The 16,523-nt window shown below is 35.9% G+C and overlaps 1 protein-coding gene across 4 annotated transcripts in view; it reads left to right on the forward strand.

The window, feature by feature from the left end:
- FUT9 (fucosyltransferase 9) overlaps positions 1-16,523 on the forward strand; it is a 185,049-nt gene that overhangs the window by 163,601 nt on the left and 4,925 nt on the right. The gene's annotated exons all lie outside the window — the stretch shown is intronic.

The raw sequence follows: 16,523 nt of genomic DNA on the forward strand, positions 1-16,523 counted from the left end.
TGGGGAACAGGTGGTGTTGGTTACATGAGTAAGTTCTTTTGTGGTGATTTGTGAGATTTTGGTGTATAAATCACCAACCAGTGTACAGTACAGTATACATACACTATTTGTAGTCTTTTATACCTCACCCCTTCCCTGCCTTTCCCTCTCAGTCCCCAAAGTTCATTGTGACATTCTTATGCCTTTGCATCCAAATATCTTTGCTTCTACTTATGAGTGAGGACATACGATGTTTGATTTTCCATTCCTGAGCTACTTCACTTAGAATAATAGTCTCAAATCTCATCTAGGTTGCTGCAGATGCCATTATTTTATTCCGTTTTATGACTGAGTAGTATTTCATTGTGTGTGTGTATATATATATGTGATATTGTGCTGTAGATGGCCTAAAGTTAGAGCCTGAACAACATCATTTTATAAAAGAAAAAGCTGTTTTTTAAAGTAAGTTGTAACAGCTGCCCCATTCTCCTCACAATGACTGCTAGCCTTGGCTACTGTAAATAAAACTGCTAGTTTGCTCGGCAAACTAGCCACTATGTAAAGCTACTTACTTTTTCTTATCAGTAACTGCCAGAATTGCTAGCCTTTGCTTACTGGCAATTGCCAGACTAAGCAGCCCAAACTAATGCCATCTTGGCCCCTGCGACTTGTAATAAGTAACTAAGGTCTGTGATTTCCACCTTACCCAGATAATGTGTAAACAAACAAATATTTATCTTGACTTCTGTAAAACACTTAAGTAACAAACGGAATGACAAGATTCCCCTCGCCCTTGGAATATCCGGACCCCTCGTCTCCACCCCGGAGATGATTTACAGAATCCACTAGCCCTCGGAATGTCTGAAGCCTTTTCATCCCCATCCCCGCTCCTCACCCCGACTCCCAAGGTGGTTTTTTGGGTATAAAAAGTCTTGGTACCCTCCTTTCGATGCCACAGTTTGGAGAGACGTGAGTCCTCTGTGGTCGATGGCATAATAAAGACCCTGTAATCTGGCATACTTTTGTCTTGGTGTTAATTTTCTATGCTCGGTCCAGTATAACATATATACACATATGGATACATATATGGATATATATATATACAAATATATATATATATATATATATATATATCTTCTTATATATATATATATATATGGATAAACTGTGGTGTATATATATATGTACCACAGTTTATCCACTCATTGATTGATGAGCATTTGGGCTGGTTCCACATTTTTGCCATTGTGAATTGTGCATGTGCAAGTATCTTTCTGATATAATGACTTCCTTTTCTCTAGGTAGATAACCAGTAGTGGGATTGCTGGAAGTCTTACTTTTAGTTCTTTTTCTTTCTTTCTTTCTTTCAAGATGGAGTTTTATTCTTGTTGCCCAGCCTGGTGTGCAGTGGCAGGATCTTAGCTCATTGCCACCTTTGCCTCTCTGTTCAAGCGATTCTCCTGCTTTAGCCTCCCGAGTAGCTGGGATTACAGTCGTTCACCAACACACCTAGTTAATTTTTGCATTTTTAGTAGAAATGGGGTTTCAACATGTTGGTTAGGCTGGTCTGGAACCCCTGACCTCAGGTAATCCACCCGCCCCAGCCTCCCAAAGTGATGGGTTTACAGGCATGAGCCACTGCACCCGGCCTTACTTTAGTTCATTAGGGAATCTCCACATTGTTTTCCATAGTGGTTGTACTAATTTACATTCCCACCAGCACTGTAGAAGCGGTTCCTGTTCACCACATCCACGCCAACATCTATTAGTTTTTGATTTTTTGATGATGGTCATTCTTGCAGGAGTAAGGTGGCATTGCATTGTGGTTTTGATTTGCATTTTCCTGATTATTAGTGATGTTGAGCATTATTTCATGCTTGTTGGCCATTTGTATATCTTCTTTTGAGAATTGTCTATTCATGTCCTTAGGTCACTTTTTGATGGGATTGTTTTTTTCTTGCTAATTTGTTTGACTTCATTGTAGATTCTGTGTATTTGTCCTTTTTCAGATGTATAGATTCTGATGATGTTCTCCCACTCTGTGGGTTGTCTGTTTACTCTACTAACTGTTCTTTGTGCCATGCAAAAGGTCTTTAATTTAATTAAGTCCAAGCTATTTATCTTTGTTTTTATTGGATTTGCTTTTGGGTTCTTGGTCATGAAATCCTTGCCTAAGCCAATGTCTAGAAGGATTTTTCCTCTGTTATCTTCTATAATTTTTATAGTTTCAGATCTTAGATTGAAGCCCTTGATCCATCTTAAACTCAGATTGAAGCCCTTAATCCATCTTGTATAAGGCAAGAGATGAAAATCCAGTTTCATTCTTGGACATGTGGCCAGCCAATTATCCCAGCACAATCTGTTGAATATGGTGTCTTTCCCCTACTTTATGTTTTTGTTTGCTTTGTCAAAGATCAGTTGGCTGCAAGTATTTGGCTTTATTTCTGGGTTTTCTATTCAATTCCATTGGTCTATATGCCTATTTTTATACTAGTATCATGCTGTTTTGGTGACTATGGCCTTATAGTACAGTTTAAAATCAGGTAATATGGTGCCTACAGATTTTTTCTTTATGCATAGCCTTGCTTTGCCTATGTGGGATCTCTTTTGCATTAATATGTATTTTATTATTGTTTTTTTCTAATTCTGTGAATAATAATGGTGGTATTTTGAATTGCATTTAATTTGTAGATTGCTTTTGGCAGTATGGTTATTTTCACAATATTGATTACAATATTAATAATACCCATCCATGAGCATGAAATGTGCTTCTATTTGTTTGTGTGATCTATGATTTCTTTCAGCAGTGTTTTGTAGTTTTTCTTGTAGAGGTCTTCCACCTCCTTGGTTAGGTATATTCCTAAGTTTTTAAAAATTTTTCGGCAGCTTTTGTAAAAGGGGTTGAATTCTTGATTTGATTCTCAGTTTGGTCACTGTTGTTGTATAGGAGAGCTACTTATTTGTGTGCAATAATTTTGTATCTAGAAACTTTGCTCAATTCTTTTATCAGTTTTAGAAACTTTCTGCAGGAGTCTTTACGCTTTCCTAGGTGTACAATCATATCATTAGCAAACAGTGACAGTTTGACTTCCTGTTTACCAGTTTGCATGCCATTTATTTCTTTGTGCTGTCTGATTTCTCTGGCTGGGACTTCCAGTACTATGTTGAGGAGAGGTTGTGACAGTGGGCATCCTTGTCTTGTTCCAGTTCTCAGAGGGAATGCTTACAACTTTTCCCCATTCAGTATTATGTTGTCTGTAGGTTTGTCATAGATGGCTTTTATTACATTGAGGTATGTCCTTTCTTTGCTGATTTTGCTGAGAGTTTTAATTATAAAGTAATGCTGGCTTTTGTTGAATGCTTTTTCTGTGTCTGTTGAGATAATCGTGTGATTTTTGTTTTTAATTCTGGTTATGTGGTGTATCACATTTGTTGACTTGAATATGTTAAACCATCCCTGCATCCCTGGTATGAAACCCACTTGATCATGGTGGATTATCTTTTTGCTATGTTGTTAGATTCAGTTAGCTAGCATTTTCTTAAGGAATTTTGCATCTATGTTCATCAGGGATATTGGGCTATAGTTTTCTTTTTATTTGTCATTATATCTTTTTCTGGTTTTGGTATTAGGGTGATGCTAGCTTCATAGAATGATTTAGGGAAGATTACTTCTTTCTCTATCCTGTGAAATGGTGTCAATAGGATTGGTATCAATTCTTTTTTGCATGTCTGGTAGAATTCTGCTGTGACTCCATCTGGTCCTGGACTTTGTTTTGTTGTTGGTAATTTTTTTGTTATTACCATTTCAATCTCACTGCTTGTTTTTGGTCTGTTCAGGGTATCTAATTCTTCGTGATTTAAACTAGGGGGGTTGTGTCTTTCCAGGAATGTATGCTTCTCCTCTAGCTTTTCTAGTTTATGCATGTAAAGATGTTCTTAGCAGCTTTGAATGATCTTTTGTATTTCTGTGGTATAAGTTGTAATACCTCCCATTTTGACTCTGATTGAGCTTACTTAGATTTTTCTCTCTTCTTGGTTAATCTTGATAATGGTCTATCAATTTTATTTATCTTTTCAAAGAACCAGCTTTTTGTTTTATATATCTTTTGGTGTTTGTTTGTTTGTTTCAATTTCATTTAGTTCTGCTCTGATCTTGGTTATTTCCTTTCTACTGCTGCATAGCTTTTTTCTGGTTCTCTAGTTCCTTGAGGTGTGACGTTAGATTGCCCATTTGTGCTCTTCAGACTTTTCGATGTAGGCATTTAGAGCTATGAACTTTCCTCTTAGCGGTGCCTTTGCTGTATCCCAGAAGCTTTATAGGTTGTGTCAATATTGTCATTCAGTTCAAAGAATGTTTTGATTTCCATCTTGATTTCATTGTTAACCCAATGATCATCAGGAGCAGGTTATTTAATTTCCATATATTTGCATGGTTTTGAAGGTTCCTTTTGGAGTTGATTTCCAATTTTATTCTACTGTGGTCTGAAAGAGAAGCATCTCTATTTTATACTTAACATCATTGTATAGATTATGTCACATTCTCTAGGGAACCATGTCTCATAAATCCATCAAAGTTTAGGTTTGCTTAAAGTAAGCAATCCTAAACCAAGAATACTTTCCTCAAAGTAGCTCACAGATAAAAATTCTATTGCCAGCAAACAGTCTTATTCTGTTGTCCTGGGGACCCTGTTATTATGTTTACAAAGAGATTAGACTAGGTCACCAACCTTCCTTCCCCACTCCCCAGGGGAATACCCTGGTAATCAGGAGGAGTCACAGGTTAGCTGCTTTAACTCCTTACTCCTCAACAATACATTTAGAGTTTTTGTTTTGGCAGAGGCAATGAAAGTGTGGGGTGGGGGAACACTCAAACCACAGTGTTTGTTTTGAATTGGTGGAAAGGAAGATTAACATCATTTATAATAGTGAAGGGTTCATTATAACAATCTAGAAAATAATATAAGCCTAAACAATGAAGTAAAAATAGGATGTAGAAAGGGGGTGAGATTTAATAAATATCCCAGCATTTCAATTAATTCAGCGTAGTAATTGACTAGATGTAGGGTTAGGGAGTTAAAGAAATAAATAATGATTTCCAGTTAGAGCCTGAGGCAGGTATATGAATAATGTGGCTATTTATGGCCATAGAGAAAACAGAGGAGCAATGTGTGGGAAGATGGAGGTTCTTTAATAGAAGATAAGAGAATTTTAATTTTATTTAAATTCTGATAGAAAACAACCAGTAGAAACATAGAAATGGATGATGTCAGAAAAATATTGGATAATCCATGGAATGAGGTCACTTTACCCATTTAGATTCTGGAATTTAATGAGGAAGGATGAGACTTAGATGAGAGAACAGATATCTTTCCACTTTGGTAGGAGGAAAAAACAAGAAGGATGTCTTTTGATGTATTCTCTTCTAGTGGCCTCCATTTTCTCTATTATGTTCACAAAACTTGGAACTTTCTTCTGAGTATTAGACACTTGGTAAACTAAATATTGACAAGATTGGTTATTAGGAATGAAATCAGAGCAAATTATAAGATGACCCTTGAAGATGTTTCATTCAGATACACTGTATACAAAAAGAAATGGAGCCAAATAAATGTCCTGATATAAGAAAAGTTCTCTCCTCCAAGGTTCTAGAAATTTGTCTCTCTAAGATTAATGATTTCTCATTCTTGGATTTTTTACTTCTAAACTCTACCTTTCCACCTTTCTTCTAATAGCACAATTTTCTAAAAAATATGTTAATTAGTTCATTTTCAAATCACTCAGCTGCAAGTTGATTAAACTTGTCTTCTTTCTAAAAATCTCTAGCTACACTTTTATCATGTCATTTCTTAGGCTGTTGACTTCTCTGTGGCTTATTCTTTCTATTTTAGTTCTTACTAGTTTGTTCTCTTTTTGTAAATTGGACTTAGGGTTTCAGAGCTCCTCATTAACTACAGTGATATGTTTCTGTTTAATCTCAGCAAAGCTGGTGCTAATTAGTTTCCCATGAGTTCAAAAGATGACCAGCCTGCAAAATTTGGTCTGATCCAGAAACTGTTGTCATAGCAATGCCCCATCTAAGGTAGATACTCTCTCCTTCATTCCTGCAGCCTTCTTCTTAGTGCGTTAACATCCCTTGATATGCATGGCAGTGTTTGTTTTGTAACTGTGTAATAGAGTTCTCCAAAGAAACAGAACAAATAGGAAAGAGATTTATCATATATACAGAATACATATAAGAGACATTTATGTGTATAGTAAAAGATTTATTATAGGATATTGGCTCACATGATTATGGAAGCTAAACAGTTTCACAATCTACCATCTGCAACCTGGAACCCCAGGAAAGCTGGGAGTGATTTGAAGGCCTGAAAACCAGACAACCAATGGTGTCGATTACAGTTCAGATCTAAGGGCTGGGAACCAGGAATACTGAGGACAGAAGATCCGTGCTCCAACTCAACCAGTCAGGCAGAGAGCAAGTTCAGCCTTTCTCTGCCTTTTTGCTTTATTAAGGCCCTAAATGGATTGAATGATGGCTACTCACTTTAGGAAGGGCTATCTTCTGCTTTACTAACTTCTCCAATTTAATTTCTAAACTTTTCCAGAAACACTCTGAGACACACCCAGAAAGAATGTTTAACCATTTATCCAGGCTTCTCAGCCCAAGCAAGTTAACACATAAAATTAACCATTATAAACTGGAAGAGCAAGAATTTTATGTAAACATAATAACAAAATATTAGACCAAGTTACCAGTCTGGCCTAATGTTAGAAAAAAAGGTATAGAAAAGAGCCAAGGAGGATGAAGCAGTTGGTTTTCCATGGACTCTTTACCTTGACCTGTGAACTGGACTAAAACCTCTATCATTAGTGGATAGAGGACCAGAAATTAAGGGAAATGTTCTGGAAGCAATGCTATGAGTGTTTCACTGAATTCAAAGCCACTAAAGCAGGCAACAAAGTTTGATTCAGATAGTCAGTTTTCCAACTGCAACATGAAGCCAGACTGACAACTGCAGGATTAGAGGTCAAGGAACCATTGAATCTGGGACTCTGGGCCCACACATCCAATAGGAAGGAGCAGAAGTGAGCTTGCATCAGATTCTCAGACTAGTGGCAGCCAAATGATAAAAGATGAGAAGAGTGGGTGCAGACTGTAATTGCTAGAAAGGTTTGGAATCCATATAAAACACCTACGTCATTTACAGGAACAACTGGGGAAAGAAGGGAAATTCCCAGAGGTAAGATCAACGAAGGATCAAACTGTCACAATACGGTCAGTAAATAACTGACCTTATATAGTAGTTTCGTGAGATTTAGGGAATTTGGATTATAAGAATTTACAGAGAGAAAGTTCTTATTTTGTTTTAAGTAATTAAAACTAATACTTTTAAATATTTTAGAAATATCATCTGATGGTGTTGTGGGGAAAACTCTGGGACATAACTGAAATTTTTACTTACATTTTTCCTTTTTTCTCCCCTTATTGTTTTTAGGCAACTTGGTTCTTTGAAGTTAGTTGATTTTCAAAGCTGACTCAACAAAGCAGCACATAAGGAATTTTCTGAAAGAGAATGTGGCTAGCAGGGGATACAACTATCACAAAGGCCTTGGATCAGCAATTAATGTATCATTAATCTTTGATGTTCCTTGAATTGCTTCATAAACACACCAATAATAAAACAAATCTAGACTCCTTCACTGTTCTGATTCACCTTTCTACACTTTCCTGACAGCACTTGGCCACTGTTCCTGGCCATTGGCATCCAGAAAGAGAGCAGATAGGGAAGTGTTGGTGAATCTATTTGTTCTAATTAACAATGAGCCCAGGGAAATATATATCATAAAATAAATTTTTATTCATATAATTCATAGATTCTTTGCAACTGTTAACTGGAATCTTAATATTCTCTCTCTTTCTCTCTCTCTCTCTCTTTCGTGTGTGTGTTTGTGTGTGTGTGTGTGTGTGTGTGTGTATTTGTATATATATATGATTTTTATTTTTAGTGATGGTGTCTGACCTGTTGCTCAGGCTGGAGTGTGGCTCACTGCAGCCTCGAACCCTTGGATTCAAGCAATTTTCCTGTCTCAGTTTCCTGAGTAGTTCAGACTACAGGGATTGCCATATACCTAGCTAATTTTTCTTATTTTTTAAGGAAGGTGTCACTGTGTGGTGCTCAGGCTGGTCTCAGCTACTGAGCTAAAGCAATCCCGCTTTGGCCTTCCAAAGCGCTGGGATTACAGGCATAAGCCACTGCACTCAGTTGTCAACATTTATTCTTAAAGCAACACATTTTGGAATCAAGACACCAGTGTCTAAATCTTAACTGAACGCTTACTGTGTGACCTTAGGCAGAAAGATGTACATCAGTTTCATCATCTGGAAAAATTGATGTAATTCTAACTCCACCTGGTTGTGAGATTTAAAAGAATTATTACCTGCAAAATGCTTGGAACCATGCTTGCCTCATAGAAAGGAGTGTGAGTGTGTGTGTGTGTGTATACATATATAGATATATATATAAACACATGCACATATATTGTTCATTTAACAAGTATATATTATTTGCTATATATATGCATACACACTTATATATATGTTAGATGAACAATAAGAAATATATTTTTTCTGAAGATTAAATGGTAAAATTTATACAAAAATCTTAGCCTGGTGGTTTAAACATTGTAAATGCTGAATAATTGCTAGCTCTTTGGTCAGTCATAAAACATATGCTAAAAGCAAAAATATGCCATGTATTAGTAAAAACACCCAATCTTTGTCTTATGAGCCTAGTTACAGTTGAACAGAGGTGACAAGATTAATCATATACTTACACAAATCTAGGTAGACTTGCTACTGTGGCAAATGCCATGCAAAAAATGACACATGGTACTATAAAATGTGTACTTTGATTTAGTGTGTGGGGGGAAGGTTGAGAGACTGTCAGGAATTTTTCCATAAGTACTGACCGTAGAACTGAGAGCTGAAAAGTGAAAAAAGAGGAGGGAATCTACTCCAGGGAGAGGTGAAGGCTGGTGGAGCAGCTCTGTGAGAGGGACAAGCATGGTGATGGAGGGAATGCAACAATGGCATGCACTGAGGCCACAGACAAAAGCTGTGTTCCCATCTTCCAGGGCTCCTTAAGCCACATGAAGAATTAATTTTTTTTTTTTTAATCTTGAAAGCGATTGGAATTCATCAACGGGCCTAAAACAGAATGGTAACATGTGATCTGTGGTTTGAAACATCACTCTATTGGAGAGATTCTTGAATTTTAGTGTACATCAGAACCATTTGGAGGGCTCTTTAAAGCATGTTGCTGGGCCTCTTTCCAAAGTTTCTGATTCTGTATGTCTGGGCTCAGGTAGGAGAATTTGCCTTTCTAACAGGATCACAGACGATACTGATGCTGATGCTGCTGATCTGGAGCCATTCATTGAGGACCACTTATCTACTGCACTGCGAACAAATTGAAAGGATCAAAAGGGAGTGCCAGGTGGACCACTTAGAAAGAAATGTCAGTCTTCCTTACAAAAATTGATAGACATTTGACCTAGGGAAATGGAGAGAAGTCTACTAATGTAAGGAATATTTAGGAGGTAAAACTGGCAGGATTTGGTGCTAGGTTAGGTATGGATATGAAGGACATAGATATGTCAAGGTGTCACTGGGTTAGTTGTCCTATCTTATCATCTGGAAGGAAGATATTCTTATTTATAAAGTCCAAAGGCTAGTGATATATCAGCCCAAAATGAGAGTTTTTGATTTTTTTAAAAGTTATTCTGGCTTTCACTGGTTGGCTGCAAGGGACTAAAACCTGACAATAATCATAGAAAATGCTGGTGCTGACAGCTAAGTTATGAAAGACCGCTGGCCCCAAAGGGTGCCAGAAAGCTTGTTCTGAGAAAATGCCAGTAAGGCACCTCCTGGCCCTGTGTGTGGCATTCCCCAAGGGCATGAGCCAGGTTCCACTTGGGCTTGGTGTCAGATCTCATGGCTCCAGCTGCAGCTGAAGCCAATAAATACAGTATCTAAAGTTAATAAAGGCAGTGATGAAGGACAAATGATTGAGCAGAGAGGAGAGAGAGCAGATGAAAGATCAAACTAAAAGAGGCTAATCCCTCAATTTGAAAAGAAAATTTCAAAGAGAGAGAATGTAGAAAGTGCCCAAAATAAAAAAATTTTCAGTACAGGAAAAGTAGCTGGCAGCTCTCTTGCCAGTAGAAACAAAATGTCTGAGACAAAAATGAAAGAATAAAAAGAATTTTAAAAAGACATTCGTTTGGATTGTCTAAAGACAAACCACTGCAGAAATGAATCAGGGACTCTTACTATGTACCAGAGAGAGTTCTGAGGAATATTCAGGAAAAGTGTTGATGATCAAAATTGGTGTCATTTGGTGGCAACTTCCTCAGGGCATGAAGAAATAAAACAAGGCTTACCCTTGGAAATACCAGAGATTACATCTAAGGATCTTTGACGAAGGTTCACAACACAAATTTTATAGCATTCCAGAGATCAACCAGTGTTTTCGTGCCACAAAGTACATGGCATTTCTCCCAAAGGCAAGAAGCATTTGGCTCAGAACTGAATGGAGAAAATTGTGGGAACTTAGAGGAGGAATGCCCATTAGAGAGGTTCAATAGAACTTGAAGTTTCACTAGAATTTTTGAAAGCACAGTGATGAATATATAAAGTTTTGCAGAACTTTGAGGCAGAATATAATTTGGTATATAATAGCTAAAGCGTAAAGCTTTTGTTTTTAATCTTGGATGTGTTCTTAGCATAAAAATTATAGTCAGGGGGCAAAAACAAAATAAAACAATAACCAAAAAAACTAAAAAGAAAAGATAAGCCACCCAATTTAAATTATAAGCATTCAGTGTACTGTTCAGATTTTTGCAGAATCCTGTACTAATATTTTGATAGGAAAGGTCACAATGATTATATAGGGAGCAAATTATCCTGTGAGCCTGCGTAAACAGATTACTAATAGTTGTGAGTCAGGTAACACCAATGGCTTATATGAAACAAAGAGATTTCTTTCTAGTTTTGAGAATTTACATATCATGTTGCTGTGGGGTGTTTTTGGCTTATTTGAAAATACAGATAATTATGGGCATATTTTGAAGGATTCAAGATATATACTTTGGATCCTGGAATATTAGGGGAAGAAGAAGGGGAAAGTGATTGCCAGTGTGGGAATAGAAAGGTGGTGACCTCTTTCTCCCCCAGCATAAGGGTCATGGCCAACAGCCCTCTAAGAAAGACAGATTAATAAAAGAATAGTCTAACAGAATAGACAGATTAATTTAAAAATTAATAGCACAAGAAATTTATTTGATAATAGCTTTATGCTACATGGAAGCCTTCAGAATTAAGACTCAAAGACCCAAGATGAACTATTAATTTTTGTGCTTGGGTTTAATGAAGAACAAACAGTCATACAGAAATGCAATAGAGCAAAATGACCTGATCTAATAATAGATCAAACAAAGGGGAGAAACCCAGCAAGACCAGTCTGTTAAGATTCTTCTTAGCTTCTCTGTAGCATTCCTTTCTTCTGGTAAGAGGCAAGACCTTCTCTGGAATGGAGGTCTTATGTATGACCTAAAATCAAACAAGGTAGGTCAGAAAATTTCTTCATGGCCAGTTCTTACACAGAAAGATGAGTGAAAATTGTAGTAATATTTTTAGGTTTTATAGCTGGCCTTGGGGGAAAGGGGTTCTTGTTTCTATGAGTGCCTTGGGAAAGAGGAATTCTAGTTTCTACTGCTTGTTCTAGTTTCTACTGCTTGTTTAAGGAGATAATGAGTGGTGACAGACAGGAGGGCAGAAGAAAGACAGAAACTTTGTTTCTGAGGCTGCTTCTAAGGCCTTTGCTAACCTTAATTCACCCTTCAATTTGTCAGTGACTCATTTCTGGTCTTTGGAGTTGGTGTGAATTTACCTTGAAGGGTCCTCAGGCTGATCTAAAGTTCTGTTCAAATGGTCTATGTATTTCACATATTTGTATCAGCTATCAAAAAGCCTTATTAGGAATGGTTTGACTGTGCACACATACACACACATATACACTAATAGTAAGTGTACTATACAGTGATTGTCAAACGTGATGATCCAACCACTCCTAACGGCATAAGAGAAAATCACTTCCGACCCCACCACCCTGCTAATGCGAGATAGAGGAGATGGTTTGAAAAGGTAGGTAGTGGCTGCAATCTGGGAATAATGCCCCAAGGGACAAGTTACAAGCCCAGCTATCCTGTTCCAGCTCCACGTTTTAAGCAAGTATCGAATCTGGTTCTATAGCCTGCTCCTGTTTCTTTCCATTTAAAATAAGGATTCAACACCTAACTCCCTAAAGAAACAAAACTTAGAGTAGGACTTCATCTCCTTGAGGGAGCCTTCCTGCTCTCCTTAGTTTCACATTTGTCTCCCTGATACCTTGATGTGTATTTGTGGTTTGAGAATTACAACTCTAATGTTTTTCTATTTCAAACTACCTTCCATTCTTTAGCATTCAGTAGAGTGTTCTTAAAGAATGACTGGAGGTAATCTCTTAACAGAAAATTGAATCATGCATACCAAGTCTTGTCAAGCAGTACTTTTAGCCAAGATTCCGTATTTTTGATGGTAAAGTCTTTAAGTTACATTCTTTCATAGTACTTGAAACTACTAAAAATAATTGAAAAGGTTTAATTATCCTATTTACTGTTACAATTTGCTTTGTGCTATAAGTTTATTGCTATCTCTGGTGAGCTATAGTAACCGTGCTGCAGGCATTTTTAAAATAGGTTGTATTGATTAGCAGTACAAGACATGTTCAGTATCCAACTGAACTTTAGTTATGAGGAATTGATGAAAAGGATTCTGTCAAGGAGATGTCAATTTGGCCCCAAGAGGCAAACTTTTTTGATAATTCTGTATAAAGTAGGGGTTACTGAGTACCTACTCCTATTATTTAGTAACTGACCCTGACAGCAAAAAAAAAAATTGAGGGGAGGAGGTGTGCAGAGAGTTAACAAGAAACTCAAGTAATACAAAATATCCAGGAAGCATGAAAATTGGAAGCCACGCAGTAGAAGGAGCACTGTTTCTTCCCAGTGACCAATTCCTCCTTATTTGGCTGAGAGAGGGAGAGAGAAAGAGAGAGAGAGAGAGAGATGGAGACATGGAATTAATGTTCTGGGTAGATGCTAACCTTGAGGCCAAAGCAAGAGAGGCAAAACTGGGAGATTTTGCTCATCTGGTGGTAGGGATAGTCATATGTCAATTTTAATGGGATTTATTTCATAGGGAGCTCCATGCAAATGCACAGAGGAAGAAACAAAGTACATATTCATTCATTCACATTTCGTTCATTTTTGTGTATCTGGTTACCTGATAAGCATAGTACCTGTACATAGTTGAGACTCAGCAATCCACCCATTCATTCATATGAGATATACAGCATTTATTAAGCACCTACGACATTCTGGTGATAAGGATGCAGCAGTGAAGAAAACAAAGCCCCTCACAAAGCTTACATTCTGGTATCACTAAAATGATTTCATATTCTGGCTGCAACCTGGGGAATCAGTGATCTAAAACATTAATCATCAAGTGTCCAGATTCTAAAGCCAGGTGGTCTGGGCTTGAAAATTATTCTGTGCCATTAACTCTGTATGGCTTTGAACAAGTTACTTAATCATTTTGGGCCCCGGTTTCTTTATCAATAAAATGGGGATATAATAAGTTAATTGTGTGTGTGTGCGTGTGTATGTGTGTGTGTATAAGTTAATATAAGTGCTCAGATCAGTCACTAAGTGCCATATATATGTGTGTCAGATATTCTTCTTGTTAAGAGAAATTAATCTAAATTTAAGTCATAGATAAATAGTTCTTAATTACAGAATAAAAGGTAGAGACCAGGGAAATCAAGACAACAAAACTTGAGATAACAAAAGCAAATGGATTATTCATGTTTGTAGTATTTGTAAAAAGAAGATTATAGAAGGCAAGAAAGATCACAATCCAGTGGTTAAGCTATTTACTGGTATCTCAGCCTGCAATTTCCTCATCTGTGAAGGAATGAGAAAAGATGTTCTTTTTAGGGGTTCTAGAAGTGTTAAAGGAAATTATGTGTATAAAGTACTCAGCACAAGGCCTGTCTAAGGGTGAGCATTTATTAAATGGTGGCTATTACAGTTGTAACCTGGTTATATTGAATGGACATCATTTATTTAATAGTTTTTGCCATTGCTTTTCAGTTAAAAAGGATTTAAGAAAACTTTCAATCAGAGCGTTTCTAAAAACCATTAAGCATTGGTCTCAAAGGAAGAAACCACTGCAATAGTCAAATTATGCTTATTAAAAGTTAATATTTTTCCAATGAAAAGAGACTCTTCCAGTAATATTTTTCAATCTGTAAATTCTGGAGTCTATATGGAATTGAGAGATTGTTCAATTAGTTAAATTTAAACCTAGGATCAAATGCAACTATACTTCAACAAACTTACTCTTGAATCACATCATGATCTATTTCCAATACTCATTATTGCTAAATTTTTGTATTTTTGCATCTGTGTTCATAAGCACAAGTGACTTTTTTTTTAAAGTCGTATCTTGTTTGGGCAACAAGATTATAATTGACCTTATAGCATGGGTTAAGCTTCTTCCTTTATTTTTGTATTTTCTAAAATGATTTTTTTAAAATGTGGGTAGTATTTCCAATTCATTGAATTGTTGATACTATTGGAAAGTCACTTAGACCTCATGTTTGTTTTTAGTTGTTGTTGTTTATTAATTCCATTTCTTTAACAGTTATCTGTTGAATCAGAATATGATTTTCTTTTACAAACATTGGTATTTCTGTATTTGTGCAAAAATACCACCATTTATTTAGTCATATTTCAAATTTTTCAACATAAAATTACTCAAAATAGTTATTTCAATTTTTATCTATGCTAAATAGAAAATATTTGCTATTTTTGATATTAAATTTGAATTTAATTTTTCTTCATTATTCTTGCATAAAGTTTCAGTATGTTCAAAGCTTGTTTTTTTCTTGTTTGTTTGTTTTTTATTTTTGAAATATTTTTCCCCATTTATTTTATTGCATTTTAGGTTTTGGTGTACATGTGAAGAACATGCAAGATTGTTGCATAGGCACACAAGTGGCAGTGTGATTTGCTGCCTTCCTCCCCATCACCTACATCTGGGGAGAGGGAGAGATAGCAAAGCTTGTAACATTATTATTCATTTCAAATTTCTAGCCCTTACATTAACATTTTTTCTTTCTTATTTCTTTAGCCTTTTAACCATTATTCTTTGTCTATCTTCTTGAGTTGACAATTAATTAATCTGAAAAATGTGCAAACCTAACTGTTTAAATTTCCTTCTGTTTAAATATACAACAAAATTTGGCATGTAGAAACTTCAATATCATTTAGTTAAGAATAACTGAGATTTCCTTCCTAATTCTTTCCTGATTTTCTCTGTATTCCAAGGGTTTGTTAATAATTTAGCTCTTAGATATATTTAATACACTTTTTGTTTTCATTTTCTTATTGACTGTACAACTCAAGCTAACTTTGACAGCAAACTGCCATCTTTGATTCCAATAATGTAGTTCTGAGAGTGTTCTAGAATGCAATGTTCAAAATCTTTGGACTTACAGTCAAGCTTTGTTACTCAGAGTGTCATTTGCTTTAAGAAAAAATACATAGCAAAAGAATGTGTTTTTTTTAATGTTCACATAAATTTTGGCAACTAAATGGAGGACAATTTCTCCCCTTTTTGAGAAGGAAACATCTAATGTTTCTATACTAGTTTCTATCACAATTTCAAAATGCTTTAATGAGTCTGAAATTGATAGGCCATATTATTTTTGTAAGAGAAACAATATGAATTTCAAAGGATCAGTGAGAATTTTATCAAGAAACATTTTTTGCAAATATATTTTTGTGTTCATAGCCATAAAGAGGCATGAATGTCGATGAAGAAAAAAACTTGAAGACACTTTAAAAAATAAGAAGACTTGACTTATCTTTTTAGCCACGATCTGCTAAAATTCATGAGATCAAAATTGTTCTTCATTAAATATAGCCCTTTTTTGGGAATTCATTTGTGTTTATTTTTGTAATATAAATTTCATCTTAATATAAAGAAAAACTTTTTTTTTTTTGACGGTTTTCAATAAAATATTTACATTGGAAAAAGACAATTGGAGTTCAAGAACAAGATTTTACTGGTTGTGATTTTGCATATTTATATAAATTTGTGAATGATTTGAGGCAGTGGTATCTTTTTTTAGCTAATTATGTACCCAGTCAAGTTTGAGAGGAGACTTATGTTTCTCCATGGAGATTATGATGCTTGTGAAGTTTTTATCTTGCTGGCTCCTTCTCTGTATAATGATTTTGTGAGTAGTACCATTAGTGAACTGGAGCTCCTTCAGCAGATTGTCCCATTTGCAGATGTAGCAATCAGAAGAGTTTTAGTTTGAGTTACCGGGTTTTGACTCTTATTGCCTAAGACAATTATTTATTTATTTTTGAGA

Source organism: Cebus imitator, unplaced genomic scaffold (genome assembly GCF_001604975.1).
Source record: "Cebus imitator isolate Cc_AM_T3 unplaced genomic scaffold, Cebus_imitator-1.0 Scaffold116, whole genome shotgun sequence".
In the NCBI taxonomy this organism is placed as follows: domain Eukaryota; kingdom Metazoa; phylum Chordata; class Mammalia; order Primates; family Cebidae; genus Cebus; species Cebus imitator.